The sequence below is a fragment of the Lissotriton helveticus genome, chromosome 8, assembly GCF_964261635.1.
Source record: "Lissotriton helveticus chromosome 8, aLisHel1.1, whole genome shotgun sequence".
In the NCBI taxonomy this organism is placed as follows: domain Eukaryota; kingdom Metazoa; phylum Chordata; class Amphibia; order Caudata; family Salamandridae; genus Lissotriton; species Lissotriton helveticus.
The window spans coordinates 630,516,062-630,532,084 of record NC_136069.1 but is presented as its reverse complement, the minus strand read 5'-3'; positions in this window follow the sequence as shown (position 1 = coordinate 630,532,084).

Here is a 16,023-nt window from a genome sequence, read left to right as displayed (position 1 = left end):
ACCGCCAATAACAGTGGAGAGTGGTCGGACACGCCACGTGCACAGTATTCAGCCGTGTCCGATACCTGCAGTGTCTGTTGCGCCATAAAAATGTAGTCTAGGCGGGAGTACACTTTGTGTGCACCGGAGAAGAAGGAGAATGCCTTGACGTCCGGGTGGAGCCAGCTCCAGACATCAAGTAGACCTAGCGCAGTCATGGATTTGGCTAGTGGTGTCACACTTCGCGGTCTATCACGGTCACCTGTCCTATCCATTATGGGGTTCATTACGTCATTGAAGTCTCCCCCAAGGATTTGGATTGTGTTCTGTATTAATGATAGTGTCAGAACCACCCCTTAGTGTGCCTGCCTGAAGTGTGGGTGGGGCGTAGGCGGAAACAAACGTGTATTCCTTCCTCCCCCACTGTCCGCGTACTCCTACATATGTTCCCTGTGGGTCTGTCCACACCTGCACTATGGTCACAGGTGGGTGCTTTCTAATCAGGATCGCCACTTCTCTGGAGCCCGAGGTAAACCCTGCATACGCCAGGACTCTATATTGCCCCCTTGCCAAAAAGGCACAGTTAGTACCTTGCAGATGCGTTTCCTGGAGTAGTATTACATCTGCCCCGGATATTTTCACATAATTATTAACCAGTCCCCACTTGATCTTACAGCCCAGACCATTAACGTTCCAGGTCAGCACCTTAAAGCCTTCTCTAGATACAATTTCTCTTTCTGGGGCGCCCATGAGCGTATCGTGAAATGAGGTCTGGTGGCATCTTGCGTCTTATGGAGTCGATGCGAAATGTGCGCGTATGCTCGGCATGACATGGTAAAACAAACTGCCCTTCCCCTTCCCCCCTCCCTCCCCGCCCCAATAAACGTGATCATTTCCCCAACTTCCCCCCACCCCACCGCCCTCCCCGTTCAGTCCCATCAGCTACCCAATCTGCCTCTAGGACTTTCTGGTGAAGGAAGGTCTGTCGCCCCCCCCACTACTACCCCCCTACAAAGTTCTTCAACAACCTAGAAATGAAGCATAAAACACATTCGTCCCCCTAATATAACAGTGACAAACGGAGGTTGCTTGTAACTTGCGTGCAGTCCGAACACGAGCTGGAATCTTCGTCACCGTTGTTATCCCAGGTCAAGAGTGGGAGTCCTGGGTATCACCCTGCGTGCTCCCAGGCCTTTGGGTTTTTTCCTGCTCCATCTCGTGGATTGCTACTACCAAGGGATGCAGGGATGGAGCTTCCGGCACTTCATCACCAGAGGTGTGGCCCTCCAGTTCTTCTTCTCCCTCGGATCTCGCCGTCCTCTCTAAGCAGCGAAATCTGGACCCCTCCGCACCGTCTCTGCCCAGCAAGACCGAGTCCTTCCGCTGCCTGCTCATCGTTTCCCGAGGAGGATATGGTGTCAACTGTAGGTTTCTTCCATGTCTCAAGCCTCTCCGCCTTTGAGTCTTGGGCTGGCCCCACTGGGATCCACCAGCCGGAGGCAAAGTAACCACCACACGTGGTTCGCCCTCAGCTCTCCGGGGCGCAGAGCGTTCTTCTAGCCACTGCCATGCATCATCCGGGTGTGTGAAAAAGTGTGTCTTTTCCTTGTAGATTACTTTGAGTTTCGCCGGGAAGAGCAGCATATATTGAAAATGAAGTTCTCGCAGCTTGGCCTTCACAGGGTCGAACGAGCGCCTCTGTTTTTGTACCTCCTGACTGTAGTCCTGGAATATCATTATATGTGCATTCTCAAGCCGTATTTCCCCTAGCCTCCTAGCTTCTCTCAGAAGCAAGTCTCGGTCAGCGAAGTTCAAGAATCTTACAATAACTGGACGTGGCCTGGCCCCCTCTAGTGGTTTTGCCAACAGCGCGCGGTGGGCTCTTTCAATCAGGAAACAGGTGGAAAATTGCGTCGTCTGGAAGGTTGTTTTTATCCATGAGTATAGGAACGCCACCATGTCTTCCATTTCAATTCCTTCCCTAAAGCCCACGAAATGTAGGTTGTTCTGCCGGGCCCTATTCTCAGCATCATCCACCTTCCATTGCAGTTGACGGTGGGAGGCTTGCAGGTCCGCCATGTCCCTTTTGAGGGTGGAGAGGGAGTCCTCAGTCTCACTTACTCTGTTTTCTACCGTGGTCACCCTTTCGGTCAGATTGCGAAAGTCTTGTCGGAGCAACGTGACTTCTGAACCCATTTCCCCGATTTTGACTTCCAGTGCTGCGCGAGACGCCTGTATATCCTCTCTCGATGCTTGTATGGCTCCCAGTAGGTGCTCCGTGTCCGAGCGCGGGTCCGGGGGGGCCGCTTCCGCACGGGCGTGGGGTGCGGCATAGCGGTCCATCGTTTCTTGGCGCAGTGGGTTGGGGGCCGGGTCTTTTTTCCCCATCTCGAGAGCCTCGATCGGTGTCGTGCGCCCAGTCACTCCGCGTGCCCGCCTGCAGCGTCAGCCCTCACGTATGTCCAGCTGCGTGAGCAGTGCTATGTTCCCAGTCCCACGGTGGTTCCCGTGGCGGTGGTCGCCAGTCTGGTATTCCGGCTTGTCCCCACAATGTCTCCTCGTGGGTCGTCCTCGACGCAGGGGACAGTCCCCGCCGTGCTTTCGTCTACCCAACACCGACCACCGGGGCTCCCCCAGGGTAGACGTCTGTGTTCTTTGTCCCTCGTTGGCAAAGCGGCCCCTGTCGCGACTCTGTCCCGCTCCCGAGCAGCCGGGGCCTCCCAAAGCGTTGTCCGCAGCGCGGGGTCTGGTTTCGCGGCGCTTACCCCCTCTCCTGTGGCTCCGGCGGTCAGCACCTGCAGGTTCGGTCGTCGGTTTTCGGGCAGTCTGCGCTCAAAGGTGGTGGTATACTGTTCTGCTGTACTGGGTGGACCACCAGACCCCGCTCAGGCGCCTCCGGGGGCCCTCTCCTATTGTGACTGTAAGGCGGCCACCTGATATGGGGGTGTCGTATCTTCCCTCCGGGTCCTTATCTCTGGAGCCCCATTGCCGCCTGCAAGGTTGCGCCGTATCGTGCCCCCGGGGCGCTCCACCGGGTCGGCCGTCTGCCGGCCTCCAATTTGGCGTCTCCCGGACCCTAATCGTTTCCGCTGCCTCCCGTGGCCTCTGTGTGCCTGCCTGGGCCCTGCCGCTCACCTCCGTTGCCTCTCAGCGCCACCCGTGGGTGTCCGGGGCCGGCCGCATTCTCTGGCCGTTCACACGCCGCGCGGTGCCTCCCTCTCTGCTTGCGGTCCTCAGGCCGTTTTCCCGGCCTTTCCGTTGCCTTCCTGGGGCCCTGCCACCGCTCCGCCACCAGATAGTAAGGCCAAGTTCCCCCGTGCAGGTTGCAGTGTGATACGTGCCAGGCCCAGAGCTTCCGCTATGATTTAGCGGCTTGCCGCCATCTTAGGCTCACCAGTCACATCGGAGCCGGGTCAAGAGCAGTCGTTTTCTCGCTGTTTGACGACTTGGGAGCTCCAGCAATGAGCACCGGACAGTGTCTGGAGCATCCGTTGTCTAGTAAGTGTGAAATCGCGAGTCTCCTCGGTGATAGGAACATTGGATAATGATCAGCTCTCCGGAGCTGCGAGGGTATGTGTCCTAACCGGCCATGCTGTTGGCCACGCCCCCCCAGGTAAATTATTTCTGATGAATATATGCATACAATCTCTCAATTCCAGGAGAAGTATAACCTTCTCAAGGAAATGTTTTCTCTTTAATTGACTGGATGGACCACAGATATCAGTAGGAAATATATATTTATTTGAGATACTATCCAAACAGAATGGAATGATGATAAAACAATTATATGAAGCTTTTACTGGCTTAGAGCAGGATAACCTCAATTTACAGCTAACCAACTGTGTACTAGAAACAATTATTTGAGAGATCTATTAAGACAGGCATAACTGCCATATGCCGGCTTACTTAAAGATACAACACTACAAAACTATTTATAATCTTTATCATATCACAGCCATACTTTATGCCTGGGGAAGGAAGTTTGAATCTAATTGCCCCCTGTCTGAGACACTGAATACTGATACTGTGAATTTGTTTGCTGTATGTAAGACACTTAAATATTGGGGAAAGATTTACAAATTCCTCAGCAAGAGGCTATACATACAGGTCTTTCGCACTCTGCAAACATCCATAAACAATCTTACTTTAATTAGATACATGAACTATCTCTCATCCTAATATATATTATCCAATAAACAGAAGGGGTGGGAGCACACTGCCTTACATAACTGCACTATACACCTCTTAGTATTATGGTAAATGCTTACTTACTTGAATATCAGCTGCCGTTTCTTTTACCAGAGTTGGCGTAGATAGTGCTGTTCATCTCTAGACATGTTTCTGGATTTTATCCATCATCAGTCGTGATCAGAAGAAATAAATTGCATCATGAATTGCTGTGAATGCTGCCACAGTCCTCTCAGATCTCAGTATCTCTCACTGGCAGAGGGGTGCATCTCCAAAAGCTTGTCTGCTCGCTGACTCAAGAGAGTCTTTTTAAACAAAAGGGGGATGGGAGCACACTGCCTCACATCACAGTACACTTCGCCACTTAGCATTATGGTAAATACAGTACAATGCTTGCGTTTACTTGGATATTACCTGTGGATTTTTACTAGAGTTGGTGCAGATATTGCCGTTAATCTCTAGAAACATGTGCTTCTGGATGTTATCCTTCATCAGTAGAGATCAGAAAAATGAATTACATCAGGGGTTGCTGAGAATGCTGCCAGGGTCCTCTCAGGTCTCAATACCTCTCAATATTTGTAACCATGGCTGATGCTATGAATCTTACAGCTGCTGAAAGGGTGAGACCTGAACTTCCGACTTTCCAACAATGGCTGTTGATATATTTCTAGTTATTATCTAGAATTTGCGTTACATCAAGTAAGGATAAGAAATGGCTAAAACAATGGGGGCTATTTATAAAAAAATTGTGCAGCGCTGCAAGTCACCTTGCTGCACTGCTCTGCATGATAGGGAAACGGCAGGAATGTGGCCATACTTATGGCAATACTGTGCACTCAAGCCTTTTCCTCTGGGATGGTGCTCATTTAACAGGGTGCTTGCATTGCATACAGGATTGTTTTTGTGCAGTACGGGACACCTTCCTGTACAAAACAATCCTGAGAGGTATTTTCCTCTTTCTGTGTGCGCTGCAGAATGCAACACACATAGAAAATGGATGAAGCCAGGAGAAATACAAATATTTCTCCTTGTTATGCCTCTCCTGGGAAAGTGTATCTTTTTAAAGCAGGCAAGGGTTTACCAGTTCTGGCCAATCTGGGAATGCATCAAAAACATGGGAGTTTGCATGACAACACCCACGTAATGCCCATGGGTCACCTTCCCAGGGCAGAATAAGGCAAAGCAGTGATATGGGATGCGTTGCCTTACTTATGATTTATGGAGCCACTCAGGGCCACGCAAAGTGGCCTTGCATGGCTTCATAAATCTGACTTAAGGTTTGCGTTGCCCTTGCACCATGTTGTGCAGTGCAAGAGCAACGCAAACCAGCTTATAAATAAGCCCCCGGGTATGCAGACATGGACCCTGCTTCACTCTTGGATTGACTCACCGTAAGTAAATTAACTGACTAAATGATTTCTTTTTAGTCCATCTTTTCTAACTTTAGTATTTGTACCTTTTTTTTGTTACTGTATATTAATCAATACATTTGGTAATTGGATATGATAAGAAATCCACAGGCATAAACGTTTTAGCTGGAACCTGGTCAGTATAAAAATAATATTTATTACATAGAAGCTGATCCTATGGCATTCATTTGGAGAAAGCCAGTAGGATTTGTTACTCTTTTTGTTTCTGTCTTCTCTTTAATAGAAAAAAAGCCATGAAAAATGTGATCACCGGTTAGCCCACATCTTTAGTACCAGCCCATGTGTAATTATATCTCAAGCACAGTTGCTGACGACGAAATATTCAAGGCAATACAGTAGATATATGGGTTGAGTCCCACACATATTACATAAGACTGAATAGTAATCAGGGATGTAAACAAATACTAGTCAACACTTACCTCAAAGATTTTGAGTCTCACATTTCAGAACCTAAGGTACAATCTCAACTTGGGGGCCCTATCAATAAAACAGAGGTCAATGCCTCGATTGGTAGTTTGCTTTATTAAATCAGGCACCTGAACCAGACAGGCTACACTGCTACCTTTTATAAGACCTATTCTGATCTGTTGGTGGGCCTGTTAACAAAGTTTTGTAACTATTCCTTGCAATATTGGATGTAGTAGGTCACATTTACCCTATTATTAAAATCTGACAAAGAGTTGGGAGCATGTGACACATAGGCCGTTAGCAATTATGAACAAATACGCTATAATTTATAAAAACATACTTCTACTGTGTCTCAAAACCATTTTGCCCACATTCATTCCCACCTACAAATAAAGCTTGATTAGAAATAGACAAACATGAAATAACGCAAAATTAGTAGTTGAAGAAATTGGTAAAGTGGAAAAGGTTAAAAAAACACATGGTTATTGTTAGACCTGGCACCATTGGCGTGGGTCTCCCTTCCATTTTTGCTGTTGCCTCATGTATTTTTGCTGGTGTTAGATGCTTTGGGCACTGTGCCACTGATGTCCAGTGCCACAGGGCGAGTGCTCCCTGTTGTAAATTGATGTATGGATTAGTGATTCCATGATTGGATGTTTGGTTTACTTGTCAGACCCTAGTACAGTGCACTGAGTGTGCCCAGGGCGTGTAATCCAAATGCTGCTGGTGGGCCTGCAGCACTGGTTGTGCCACCCACAGAAGCAGCCTTGTAAAATGTGTCTAAGGTCTGCCATTGCAGATCCTGTGTGTAGTCTGGTACTGTCATGCTGACTGGGCAAGTGCACCCACTTGCCAGTCCCTAAACCTTCCCTTTTCTTCATATCAGTCACCCCTATGGTAGGCCCAAGGGCAGGGCGCATTGTAAGTATAAGGTAGGACAAGCCCTGATGTGTGTGGCATGTCCTAATGGTGAATTACAGCCATTTTCGTTTTTCACTATTGCAAGGCTACCTGTTCCCCATAGGCCAGAATCGGCTGTTAGATTATTACATGTTTATAATCTTAACAGACTCAGAGAACATGGTAGAAATTCGAGTTTAGTATGCCTGAATTCAGAATAATAAAATACATATTTTAGTGAAGTTGATTTTAATATTCTGTGTTTGAAAATACCACTTTTAGAAAGTAGGTATTTTCTTGTCTAACTATCTAAAGCCTGCCTCTGCTAGGTTGTGTATTCCTTTATCTGGTTTTGTGATTGACAGGGCTGGGGGATTCCAAGAGACAGGATGAGTAAGCCCAGTGGTGAATAGAGAGATCTGCATCTAGATGGGAAGGAGGAGTTGCACCTGAACCTTGAATAGGCCTGTGCCTGCCTTCCACAATGCTGGCTCAACCTCCTGGGGTGCGGCTGATGTCTCTGCCCTGCACACTGAAAGAAGAGAAGGAGTACTGTCAACAAAGTGCTCCAGGACTGTACTTGCCTTCCACAATGCTGGTTCCACCTCATGTGGGGGGTCTGATGTGTCTGCCCTGCACTGTGAAAGGAAAGGAGAAGTCTGGTAAACAGAGTGCTCAGGAACTGGTTTGGACTGGGCAAAGGCCCCTCTCCCCTCAGAGAACAAAGGATTTGGGGGTATAAATATTGGGACCCTGATCCCATGAAATTAGATCACTTTTGGACTACAAGAAGAAACCTTTACTGAGGTGAGGAACCTGCAGAAACTGAGAACAGACTATTCCCAAGCTGAAGTGCTGTTTGGGGGATTGGCCTGCAGTGGTGCCTTACTGCCAAATGAAGGAGAAAGAACTTTGTGTACTTTGCTTTCAACTTGTGAAGGATCTCCAAGGGCTTGGAAAACAGCTCGCCTCCTGCTGAAGTCTCAGGGGCAACAGACTTCACCCCCATCTCCCAAAAGTTATTGTGGAAGTGCCTGCTGCTGGTTTGGGCCTCCTGAGGAACTGCGTGTCGCAAGGAGCTGGAAGCGCGACTCAACGAGAACGAAGCGTGTCGCCGTCGCTGCTGCTGCTGTCGCACTTCTGAACAAGGGTGTCGCCGCTGAAGTTGCCGCACTGCACCGCATCGAGAGAAGCGTGCTGCAACAAAGAGGAAGTGTGTCGCCGTCGCTGCTGCCTGCTGTCACACTTCTGAACAAGGGTGTCGCCTCTGGAGTTGTCGCACTGCACCGCATCGAGAGAAGAGTCTCGCAACGTGGTTGGAGCATGTCACTGTGCCTGCCATCGCACTTCTGATCAAGGGTGTCGTCTCTGGAACTGTTGCACTGCACCGCATTGAAGAAAAGCGCCTTGCATCCCCGAGAAGCGTGCCGCCATCGGAGCTGCTGCTGTCGCATCGTGAATGTCGGCGCTGTAGTTGTCGCATTGTGCGGTAGCTTCACGCATCGTGGGAGAAGAGTGTCGCCGCTGGAGCTGTTGCCTTCGCATCACTGAACAAGGGTGTCGCCGCTGCAGTCCACGCATCGGACCGAGAAGTTCTCGCATCCCCGGAGGAGCGTGCCACATCTGGAAAGATCTTCATGTCTTTATTTCTTTGTGCCTGTACTTTGCCGCATTTCCCTCGCTGCGACATTGCTTGTCGTGGAAGCGCAACGCAACCTAAGGTACATGGACGCACAGTGTCGCATCTTAAGAACTGAACTGAACTAAGCTAAATCTACCATCTTAAAGTAACAGTATTGTGTATTTTTGTTGTTTATGATCTTGTGATAAATCTATATAAAGTATACTTATTTTTTATATACAACCTTGTGTGGTGTCCATCTGTAGTGTTGTCACTGAGTTACTGTATGTGGTCACAAATGCTTAATATACTGCCTCTGAGATAAGCCTGTCTGCTCGTGGCAAGCTACCAAGTGGGTGAGCAGGGGTTATTTTAGGAGTGTAATTAACTCTTAATCATTTGATAATGAAGGATGTCATGTCTCTAGATTATAGCAGTAGAATTCCGTGGCTGGCCTACCTGAAGAAGTCCTTCACGGATTTGGGCCGGCCGGAACTTTTTATAGACCCCTCTGGCATAACAAATCAAGACGTAGTTATTATTAAAAAACAATTCATGCTAAGGGCAAGAATGTGCCGAGAGGAAAAGGAACGGCTTAAGCCTACAGTAAGACGACACTATTTGTTAGTAAACTCAATCGCACTAGAACCCTATTTATGTTTTGTCACCAAGCCATTTCACAGGTTCCTTTTAACTAAATTTAGATTTAATCTTATCCATTTTTATTTGGGAAGTTTCAACACTTGGGTGAAACCAGAGTTAGCACCGCCCTGTACTTGCGATAATTTTTCTGTACAAGATACCATGCATTTTATTATGTTTTGTGATTTCTTTTCTGAACAGAAGAAAAAATATTTGTTACCGGTCCTAAGGGAAGCTGGTTTCTCCCAGGTGAGACCAGCCATGTTTTATCTTCAATCACTGAGCAACATTCACATCACATTCTGTATGGCTAACTTTTTAGTGGCGGCGGCTAGATCAAGATCACGCAAGATACTATAAAACTTCCCCTATGAACTGTCTTTTATATTCTTTTTAATCTTGTTTTAACTGATATACCTCGCCACATGAATTCGATTGAAACGAAATTGTTTAATCGTATTTTACTTGTACATAAATGTTTTTTATGCTCTTTGTATGATTTTTAACTAAATCGAATAAAGATTACTTGACTGACTGAGTGTAATCCCCTTATCCTGACTAGAGGCAAGGTTCCCTATTTGTCACAATTACCTACCTGTGCCAACTAGAGACCCCCAAATCTAACAGTTATCCTTACCCACGATACAGAGAAGGCTTTCAAAAGGGTTGTGGGGTGCTTTTTTGAGACTCTGTTAGAAAACATAAGTATGCTGAAATGTGAAAACATAGGGCCTGATTCACAAAGGTAAAGTTAGACATTTGTTCTAAGTTTAGATCAAAAGTCCAATTTTACTTTTTTTCGGTATTTACAAAGGTAAGTTACAAGTAGAATCTTTACATCTACACCTGGGGCAGAGTCTCGGCACTCGAGGTGGGGAATCTCTGCACTTCCGACCTGAGTGTGGAAACTCTGCCCAAGTACAAACGTAAAGGTCCTACTCATAACATTCCTTTGTGAATACAAAAAGTTGGAAATTTTGACGTTTTGTCTAAGTTTACCTTTGTGAATGGGGCCCATACATGTTAGCTAACTACACCAAACAAACACTGAAAATATAGATAAATGGCAAATGCACACTAAGTATAACAGAACGAGAGATACAAAAAAAGTGTCCTTTTCACTCTTGCTCTTCACCCTCAAGATGGAATCCTTAGTCTGGAACATCAGTTCCAATCTAAATATCCAGTGGATAGAACAATGAGTGGACAACATAAACTTGCATTGTTGACAAAGGCAATCCTCTGCTTCTTGACAAACCCTGAACTCTCCCTTCAAGAGCCTTTGTGGGAGCTGAAATCTTCTTATGCAGCTTCAGGTTTCAAAACCAGTTTCGCTAAATCAATGGGAATCGGGATCTCTGATCTCCAGTATTAAAAAAAAACTTGTTTTTTATTAACAATGGCTTTAGTTAGTTGACACGCCCTGTCAAATATTTAAGAGTTTCCCCCAATATCTCCAAATCATTGCAACCAATATTCCCCATAAGATAGACACATTATAAAAGGAAATATGAAGGCTCAGTAGAGTCAAAGTAAGCATCTTCACATTCCCCAGTCCACCATACAAGAAAGCTCAATGATTCCCCTTCCACGGGAGTTATTAGTTCCCCAGACATCAAAAACGATGTCAGAGCTGTCAATTATACCTGACTCTGAAGTGGTCAAACTTAACATTCAATAAACCCTGGGTGAGGGTTTAAGAAGACAGAGTATGAATCTCCCTTCAGTACAAACAGTGGCAATCCTATTAGAATACTGGGCCATATTCATAATGGAGGGTCACATTACTGCATATCTTTTCGCAATGACACATTCGAGGTCTGCTTCACAAAAGTAAACATACACCTCAGTGCAAATGTATGTTTTTTTTCTAAATTCAAAAAGGAATTTTATGAGCAGTATCTTTATGAGTGCAGAGTCTTCACACTCATGGCGGAGACTCCGCACATAAAAGATAGGCAGTCATAAAGATACTATTAGTAAAATTCCTTTGTGTAGTCCAAAAAACGTAAATTTACTCTAAAGTGTAAGTTTGCCTTCATGAATCAGGCACACAGTCTCTAATCCTCACCCTAACAGAATATCTAAAAGTACATTTAAAACTGGAGAAATAAGAATCCTCCCTGCCTTGGGGAACTATATTAGGAAGATGAAGTGAAAAATCCTCAAAAGTATTTTGAATATTTGGATTTGCTTCCTGGTGACAATTGCTGACTTATTCAGTTCTTCAACTGGCCCTAGATCACAACCTACAGATTGGGTGCTGGAAGAGATCAAATGCTAATCGAATCTCTATTCATATAACTCTAGCTAACATCCATATCCCAAGAGTTTATATGAATATTGGAAATACAAATATATGACGAAATGTGAAATGTAGTTGGGAGTAGATATCCCAGAGGACACCTGTTCCATCGTCTGGTAAAGGGCTGCAGGGTTATCAATATATACCAAAATAAACAAAATTCTTATAAAATCTCAGTGAGATAGTGCTTCTTTCTGCCTAGGTTGGAAGCAATGCGTGGCTCCTTGAAACTTAGTACAAAAGCATCAAAAAGTCGTTTTACACACCATTAAGGCAATCACAGTCACTATGATTCCTCTTGAACCACTGGTTTTGTAGTTGGGTTATGCTTAAAAGAAGGGTCTATACGCTATAATGACATCTATGGGAACATTGATGATCCACATGCAGCTGAAATCCAGACATTCTATTGATCAGTTTTGGAAGGCTTCCAATGCACTGCCTCCGAGTCTCTGCCTACTTAAATTGTAGAAGATTTTTACAATGGAAACATTTGATAATGATTATATATGACAAGTTGAAGAATCAGACCAGGTGTGGGCAACTTTTTCAGCATGGAAAGAGGGACTCTATGAGCCAAATTGTTTGTAGATGAAGTAATCTACCATGCACGGATGATCAGAATGACTCTGATTCATTATAATTAATAATTATAACTTGTTTGAAAAGTGTGTTATTCTTTTGCACAAATTAGAAATATAATGTATCACGTTGGGTTGATTTGTGGTTGTTATGTTTCCAACATGTCATGAAGATTGTATAGTAGTGAAAATTGGCCTATGCTTCCTTCAGGAATGAAATCCAAAGGCCTTGTTTGTTGTTCAGAATTGCTTTCTAATTTTCAAATAATATAAAGAAAGTTGATCAAAATCAAAAATGCCTTTTTATATAAATCGTTCACCACCTGCCTCCTTTCACAACTATAGTTTGTGTGCTCTCTGGAATGCAAAAACAGGAAAGACCCTCTGAACTATATGACTAATAGCCTATGCAAGGTCATTAGTATCTGGAAGTCAAGGACACTCAACATATCATTGCTGCAGCACACATAAAAACATATAGGAGTCTTTATTATTGCAGACTTGTAATACTATCTAGTAATTATCTTTTACACATTGTTCCTATGTTTAGAGCAAATACAACAAATAGAGTACTTTGCCACTGTTAATCATATTGTAGTTCTGACAGCAATGGATATTTCACCGGCAAGCTCTTTTTCCCAATTAGACATGCATGTAAGTACACTAAGGGCATGTGATCTTTTCAATATCATATACAGTTTAGATAAGTCCATGGCAGTTTGACCTTGTGTAATCATCTGCTCTGCGGATGCCTTGTCCCTTGCTGCCTTTTCTCTTACCACTTCCATGCTTGACCAATGTAATAGCTGTATCAGATTGAAATGTATCATAGGAGGGTCACTCAAACCTTTCCCCACATCAGTTTTCAACTATCAATTGTCCTCTTATAAACAACTCCTCTACCAAGAGATGGTTAGGATGCATCCAACATTTAAATCCTATACCTTCCAGGTGATAAATGTGGGTTGACCACTATGGGTGACATGGGGAAGGATATGAATTATTAAACCCTAACTAAGAGGCCGATTACGATGGCGGACGGAAACGGGTCCGACCGCTATGGTCGCGGCAAATATACTCCCGACCGCACCGTGGATAAGCCGCCGGTGCGATTAGGATATTTCTGCCATCACACACCGACCGCGGCGGACGGATCACACCAAAGACCGCCGCACGTGGACGGTACCACAGAAACACCTTCCGCCGCAGACGCAACGCCCGCGGAAACAGGCCCAACCTCCGCCAGACCTGCAGAGGGACCGCCCGCACGATTAGGATAACCCCGCCATCCCAAAGGAACTCACCACCGTCCACGACCGCCGCGGACAAAAAACAATGACAAACAGAGCTTGACTGCGGAAGGACCAAATGAACATCACCCCTGCCGTCAAATCGAAACAAAAATGGCGGACGGAAGTAAATAGTAAACCAAAAAAACAGGACTCCCACCCCCAACAACTACACGACCCAATGCCACACCCCCCAGCACAAACAAGAGCATCCAAGTCTCCACACCCACAGAACACCTGACTGCAAAAAACCACTGGGACACAACCACCACACAGAGTATAAAAGGAATCTCTCCCATTACAACAATCCTTTGCATCACAGCACAGCTGCAAGAAAGAGGCACACATCACACACACAACAGACACACACAAACACACATACAACCTGCACACCAACACACCCACCACACCAACCCCCACAACACCATCCCTACATACCACACACCTGCACACCCAACACCCCCAACACCTTGCACATCACACACCATATCCCCCAAGAAAAACCCCAAGTTCACAGAGAGTGAGTTGAAGGTCATGGTGGGTGCAATCATCCGTGTCGAACCACATCTGTTCGGTACCCTAGTGCAGCGGACCACCTTGGCAACTAAAACCACTATCTGGGACAGGATAGTGACCAGAGTGAATGCTTCAGGGACCGTGCCACGCACCAAACACGATATCCAGAGGCGGTGGCACAACCTCAAGGCAAGGGTGAAAGGCATCAGGTCCAAGAACCACCTGCGGGCACAAGACACTGGTGGTGGCACTCCCATGGATCAAATACCATACACCGAATGGGAGGAGAAGGTGCTAGGCACACTGCACCCTGAGATCTTGGAAGGAATAGACGAGGGAGTGGAGGCTGGAAAGTACAAACCAATGACCACTATCACACTGTTATGTCCTGCCTTGCACAACTGCTAAGACACATCTCCCAGGCTACAATCCATGCATGTGGACCACACAGTCACCCAAATGTGAAGTCCAGGGCTCAAATCCACCCACCACGATCAACCGCAAATGTAGCCTCCTACGTTCCCAGGCTTGCATGTGGTCAAGCAGCTAACACCACAACTCCAATCAGCCCCCCATGTCTACAGGGAGGGTGGGGGTGGGTGAGAGGCCAGCACTACAACTCCCAACAGGCCCCCATGACTACAGGGAGGGTGGGGTGGGTGAGAGGCCATCACTACAACTCCCAACAGGCCCCCATGTCTACAGGGAGGGTGGGGGTGGCTAAGAGGCCAGCACTACAACTCCCAACAGGCCCCCATGTCTACAGGGAGGGTGGGGTGGGTGAGAGGCCAGCACTACAACTCTCAACAGGCCCCCATGTCTATAGGGAGTGTGGGGATGGGTGAGAGGCCAGCACTACAACTCCCAACAGGCCCCCATATCTACAGGGAGGGTGTGGGTGGGTGAGAGGCCAGCACTATAACTCCCAACAGGCCCCCATGACTACAGGGAGGGTGGGGGTGGGTGAGAGGCCAGCACTACAACTCCCAACAGGCCCCCTTGTCCCATCCCAGAGCAAGATGGAGTCCACCCACCATGTGCTGACCAGTGCATCTCCCACTACAAACTTACAGGTAGGTAGCCATCTTCACAGAGAGGGGTGGGTGTGAGGGGTAAGTCTGTACTCAAAATTCCAATGTGCACCCTCCACCCTCATGATTGCAGCGAGGAGCAACACAACACATGGCTCCGTAGTAACTCCATGGTTAAAAAGTGAAATTAAACATGGGACAGGTGAGTACACAGTGCCTGCATACTGCATTTGTCGAACAACCAACAAGTACCATATGTCCACAGAAGGTCCCACAAATACCAGACCCTATCACACATTCAAGAGAAGCCTCACATCTGCATGCATCAAAGAACCAGCAAGGGGAAACTTGGACATGGTGGCAGCCCACACAATCCATGTAGTAGGCAGTCTGTGCATGATGTGAGACTTGACATACCCACAACAGCAAGTACAATGTGTATCCTGACACAAGGCACATTGATGCAATGTCCAAACCCTGTCCCCAACACAAGGTAGACCATCCACATGGAAGACCAACATATGTCTCTTTTGACAATGATTAGACCAGGTTCAATAGCAAGGTAGGTTGTCAACAACCCTTGTGAACATGGCCTAGTTCACATTGCAGAGCCACTGCAACAATGTCAAAATGACTACCAAACTACACAGAGTCCAGGGGTACCATCCAATAGCAGAACAGCACCACACATATCCAAGTATTGTCTCCCCACCTCCACACCACCAGAAGGCCCAGTAATGTGTATTGCACCAATGTGATGACATCAACAACCATGTCCTGAATCCCATAAAAATTTAAATGTAAAAACAACAAACCTGTCATGTCCACAGCATTGATTCTTAAATTCTTGTCCCTCAGGTGACCGAGAACTGGCAGGAGAAAGCCGCAACCGCCAGCACCATTCGCCCCCTCACAGCATGGACTCTCCGGTGATGATTCTTGGACATCTCGGGTGCAGAGGGCGATGCCGGTCCTTCTATACTCTCAGGGCCATCAGGCTCCCAGGACATCCTTGGCCCCACCACCTTGGCCAGTGGAACCACAGCAAGTACTGCCATTGTGACCTGTGCAGCTACCACCACCACCACCACCATTCCTGCCTGTGTCACCCTCCCTGACCCTTTGGACGATGG